Source organism: Apus apus, chromosome 2 (assembly GCF_020740795.1).
Source record: "Apus apus isolate bApuApu2 chromosome 2, bApuApu2.pri.cur, whole genome shotgun sequence".
Classification (NCBI taxonomy): domain Eukaryota; kingdom Metazoa; phylum Chordata; class Aves; order Apodiformes; family Apodidae; genus Apus; species Apus apus.
The window spans coordinates 93,225,037-93,231,036 of record NC_067283.1 but is presented as its reverse complement, the minus strand read 5'-3'; positions in this window follow the sequence as shown (position 1 = coordinate 93,231,036).

Below are 6,000 nucleotides of genomic sequence, written 5' to 3'. Positions count from 1 at the left end.
TCAAAAAGCCCAATGCTATACCAGTAAGATTTGCAACCCAGCTTCGCCAGGGCAATTGAGAGTCAGGCTTCTATTTAAGCAATCAAATTAGGAAATAAGGAACAAACAAGAAAGCTATCACTTCTGTGTTTTTCAAATACAATTCTTCTATTAAGCAGAATTTTTTTGATGAAAGAATTGCTACCCCTGTATTTTAGACACACATAAAATGTGCATGTTCTACAATTCAGAATCTCTTTGGCAACTATTAGAAGTAAATAAAAGCTCTAAGCTCCAGATTATAAACTGCACTCAGACACTATAACTATAATATTCCCATGGCACAAAGGAACAGAATCTCTATCTTCTGATACCTTGCAATCATGTTGTAAATTCCCCTGTGAATATATGTAATAACTTACGCTACTTAAAAGCATGCCATGCATGAATAAAATCTCATGATCCCATCCTTCAGTATCTTTGAGTAATAAGGTATAAAATTACTGCATTTTGTACATACTGTGTATATATAGTCTTGCCATATAACAAAGTGCATTGTTCTACCATTCTGAATAGGTGTCTCTGGAACATTACATTTTTTAATATTTTTTTTTACTAATTTTCTCTATATTCTTTTATAGTATGCCTTACTGCTGCTTATACTCTTTTCCTTCCTGAAAACTCAGCCTTTCTGTGTCTAGATCTAATATTGCAGCAATACCTGAACAACAATAATGATGAGATGTTACCAAATCTTGTTGCCCAGTAGAGGACAGGCTGCTGCTGCTCTGGGTCCAGCCAGTAGGCAGGCCAAGCATGTTTTCTTAATGGGTGGAGACGCCCACAGTACACACATGCACACACACACATACAGCCAGCCAGCCATGCAGACACACAAAGAGAAAACAGACCTCACACAATCACCAACAGCACCAACAGCCACATCCTGTTCCCTTGTCTAGCTGATCAGGATGGAAGTCCATCCATTAACAGGAACAGATACATGGATGCAATACAGAACCCTCCAGCAGCAGCTCTTAGACACTCCTTATGTCCAGCAACTGGCCTCTGGTGTCTCCAGTTGCGAGCATCCAGACATATAAGCCACCAAGGCCCATAGCCCCACACGGGTTGCTGGCACTCCGACCTCTGGTTGCACTGACACACACATTAGGACTCTCTCTGGTAACTGGCCTTAGTCTATCTAGCACCTGGCCCCTGAATCCCCTGGTCTGACAGTCGCCTGATGCACGAGGGCACATGCAAACAGGAGCTCTTGTAGCTGGTCCCCTGATCCCATGGCTCCTTCCAGCAGCTGGCTCAAACCTCTGGGTCCCTCCTATAGCCAACACTCTGGGTACTCTGGTCTCTCCAGTATGCAGCCCAGGCTTGTGGCTGTTTCAGCACTTGGCTCCCAAGCCTCTTATCCTGCTAGTTCAGCACAATGTTCCTAAGCAATTACACACACTGGCATATGCATTCATGTAACGTGCACTCCAGTCTCTCTAGTTGCTCTTAATCCAGACAGATGGACACCTGTGATGCTTGGCCCTCTGTCCAGCTGCTGGCACTCAGACCTCCACACACTCGTCTTTGCAACCTCCTGGTACCACAGAAGCATGGGCCCCTGTGACCCCCAGCCCCATCTCCAGCCGTTGGCACTTAGATGTCATCCACACAGAAGAGACACACCCTCACCCAGGAAAACAGTAAGAAGTGGAGTTCAGTAACAAGACTGGATGGGCAGCAGTGACCACATACAGGACTTGGCCAGAGAAGCATACCAACCAGCAGCCTTGCAACTGGCTCCTTTTGTCTCATCTTCCCCATCTGCTTCCATTTGCTACTCCTCAAATCCCCTTGATCCTCCCTTTCTTCACCTCAGTCCTTGCCCCAGACATTTCATATTAAGTCTTGCATAATCCCAAGGATCTCTACCCGTGCATCCCACAATCACTCTAGTGTCCCTTTCAGGGTGTCTGTAGCGATCCAGTGAGCCTCCTCCATTGACTTGTCTGGTGAGTTTCACACTTGCACATGAGGCTGATCCTCCCCCTTCAACAGCCCAGGTTCAGGTCAGGGTGTTCTTCCCTGATGAGGTCCCCAGAATTTCACTACCTGTCACTGCTCCTCATGTACACTTACACCAAGATACTTTTCTGTGATATTGTTACGTTATTAAGCAAAGCTTAACAATTTACTAATTATCTTCCGTAAAGAGAAGGGAAGGGAAGGGACTGGAACAGAATGGATTGGAATGGAATAGCAAACTTGCTAGTGCTGCATTCAACTCCTGCATCGAGATTTTTGATAAACTGTCTCTAGAACTAAACCTTGGGGAACACCACTGGTGACCAGTCACCAGCCACATGTAGACCCAAAATATTCTAGATACATCATAAACATTGAAGAACACAAAATATAATCAAAATTACTGAAAGCAAGGACTGCAACAGACCCGAACAGTAAAGTTCTTGATTTATAAACACCTCGTGATCACATACTCAAATCAGTAGAGTTTTTCCACCAACTTCAATAACTGATAGATCAGGCTAAAGGTAAAATATGTTCTGTGGGGAAAAAATGGCATAACTTTAATATTTTATTTCCATTCTTTACTGTTTTAATAATTTCAGGGCTTGTTCTTTAGAAATTATTTATAAACAGGTCTAAACTGAAATTCCATTACTACAGCCAAGCTTTCTAAGAAAGATATGAGTCATAGCCCTACCCTAGAAGTTAGTGCTTCCCCAGGCATTTATGCAGCTAAGCACAGAACAAGAGGACCTAACGCTCTTGCTGCGCAGCTTACAAATAATTGCTTCTTTTGTTAAAACCTCTCTGTGTCTGAGATGGAAAAGTATTTCTTGACATAAGAATGAGTCACTAAAGAGAAACAGGAGCACATTAGAAGATCCTGGAGATTCTTACTTAAGGACTTGTGTATTGCTTGCTAGCAGTGCTGTTGAAGGATCGACGTTTATAAATGTTTTGCTACTTAAGAAATGATTGCTCTGTACACATGCTAATAAGAAAACTCCAAAGCTCAGCTTGCAGCTTGCTGAAAATATGCAGCCATTCAACAGACAGAACCAGTAATACCATTTTATTTTCCCAGATATAACTGGGGTAATGGCTTTCAACTGGAAGAAGTTAGATTTAGGTTAGACATTAGGAAGAAATTCTTCATGTGAGGGTGGTAAGATCATAGAACCATAGAATCATTAAGGTTGGAAGGGACCCTAAAGATCATCAAGTTCCAACCCCCCTGCCATGAGCAGGGAACCCTACCACTAGACCAGGCTGCACAAAATCTTGTCCAACCTGGCCTTAAAAAACCTCTAGGGATGAGGCATCAACAGCTTCCCTGGGCAACTCATTCCAGTTCCTTACCACCCTTAGAGTGAAGAATTTCTTCCTAATATCAAACGTAAATCTCCCTTCTCTCAGTTTCAAACCATTACCCCTTGATCTATCACTACCCTCTCTGATGAAAAGCCCCTCCCCAGCTTTCCTGTAGCCCCTTCAAGTACTGGAAGGCCACTATAAGGTCTCCCCAGAGCCTTCTCTTCTCCAGGCTGAACAGCCCCAACTCTCAGCCTGTCTTCATAGCAGAGGTGCTCCAGCCCTTTGATCATCTTGGTGGCCCTTCTCTGGACCCTCTCCAACAGGCCTATATCTTTCTGGTGCTGAGGGCCCCAGAGCTGCACACAGTATTCCAGGTGCAGCCTCACCAGAGCAGAGGAGAGGGGCAGAATCACCTCCCTGGCCCTGCTGGCCACACTTCTTTTGATGCAGCTCAGGATGCAGTTGCTCTCTGGGCTCCAGCACACACTGGTGGCTCATGTCGAGCTTCTCATCTACTACCACCCTCAAGTCCTTCTCCTCAGGACTGCTCTCTAGCCATTCTCCCCCCCAGCCTGTATTTGTGCCTGGGGTTGCATTGACCCAGGTGCAGGACCTTGCACTTGGTCTTGTTGAACTTCATGAGGTTGGCACTGGCCCACCTCTCCAGCCTGTCACAGTCCCTCTGGATGGCATCCCTTCCCTCTAGGGTGTCAATCACACCACACAGCTTGGTATCATCAGCAAACTCACTGAGGATACACTGAATCCCACTGTCCATGTCTTCAACAAAGATGTTACACAGCACTGGTCCCAATACTGAGCCCCTGAGGGACACCACTTGTCACCTGCCTCCATTTGGACGTTGAGCCATTGACCACAGCTCTCTGGGTGTGGCCATCCAGCCAATCTCTTACCCACCAAGTGGTCCATCTGTCAAATCCATGCCTTGTCAGTTTGGAGACCAGGATGTCATGTGGGACAGTGTCAAACGCCTTGCACAAATCCAGGTAGATGACATCAGTTGCTCTGCCACCATCCACCATCTCTGTAGCCTTGTTGTAGAAGGCATGACTTGCTCTTAGTGAAGCTATGTTGGCTGTCACCAACTACCTCTTTATTTTCCATGTGCCTTAGCAAACTTTCCAGGAGGATCTGCTTCATGATCTTGCCAGGCACAGAGATGAGACTGACAGGTCTGTAGTTCCCTGCTGGAAGAGTTTGCCCAGGGAAGCTGTGGATGCCTCATCTCTGGAAGTGTTCAAGGCCAGGCTGGATGGGGTTTTGAGCAACCTGATCTAGTGGGAGGGATCCCTGCCCATGGCAGGGGGGTTGGAACTAGATGATCTTTAAGGTCCCTTCCAACCCAAACCATTCTATGGTAATTCTAACTCTTTTGGAAAACAATATAGTACATTTATTTATAACACTAAGTACATTCGTACATTAAAATATGTTTTAAGGGCTTAAAAATACAGTACCATCAAATATGCAATTGCTAACTACTTGTTCAGTATGGTGCTGGCGAGAGTAACCTATTTGAACAATAACAGAAATAATTGCTGCTTTGGAGATTTCTTTCCAACTGCAAAATGCTGTTAATAGAACAAAATCACACAGCTGTTCTCAATGAAAAGTGAAAAGGCAAGAGAATACAAATCTTTTCAAATTTCAGAAACTTTTAGAAGTGGAAGTTACATGGACCACCGCAGAGCTGCTTCCAGCACCACGCTCAGGGCCAGTTCTCTGCCCGCTTACTCATCGCCACCTCAGTTCAGTGTGTGACATTGAACTCACATATTTGTGATGAAGCCTTTACAATATCTCCAATCACAACCAAAGAGGCTAGAACTGCATGAACAGCCAGCTCCTCACTGGTTCCAAATGCTCTAAGTTTTACAGCACTTGCCCCAACACTCAGCAAAGCACCATGACATTTTTGGGCAACACTAGTTGCAACAGTTAAGCAGATGGTATCATTCAATAAACTTTCCTACTTTGATCATACTCTTCTTCATATCTTTTCCAATCTGAAAGACTTTCACCTTCTGAAAAGCCCTTCTTGATAGAAAAAAAAAAAAATCCAATGAGGATGATCTTTTCAATTCTCAACATACTATTTTTGAAATAAGAGGCCTGGGGCTACATAATGTAGTTAAGATGCAGTCCCATGATAGATTGAGACAGCAGTTGAACCACTTCCCACGTGTCTCTCTGCTGGCTTTCTAAATAATGCTTCCCATTTGTCCACAGGTTGAGAGATTTTTATGCATTCATTAAACCACCCACAAGGGACACCAAGACCCTTGTTTTACATGATGACAGCTACTGCAGAGCTAATGGCTGGGCATGTATTCAGACTAAGTCACTGGATAACAGAAAGAACAAAAAATGGCTAAAGGGCTTTTATTTTACTACGAGATAAATTCAATTAGATCAATTCAGGTACAGTAAAACAAATCTGACCTCAAGTTTTACTGCAGGATTTCTTACTGGACTGCTTTTACCAGCATGGGGTCTTTTTGCCTAGCTGATATGCATTAACTACTCAAATCAAAATAAAATAAAAAAAAAAAAGGTGGCATTTTAGCACTGAAGACCAGTTCTGTGACCTAAGCTCTGACACACAGATCAGTAAATGACTTAGACATGTGAGAGAAAACTGCATATTTAATA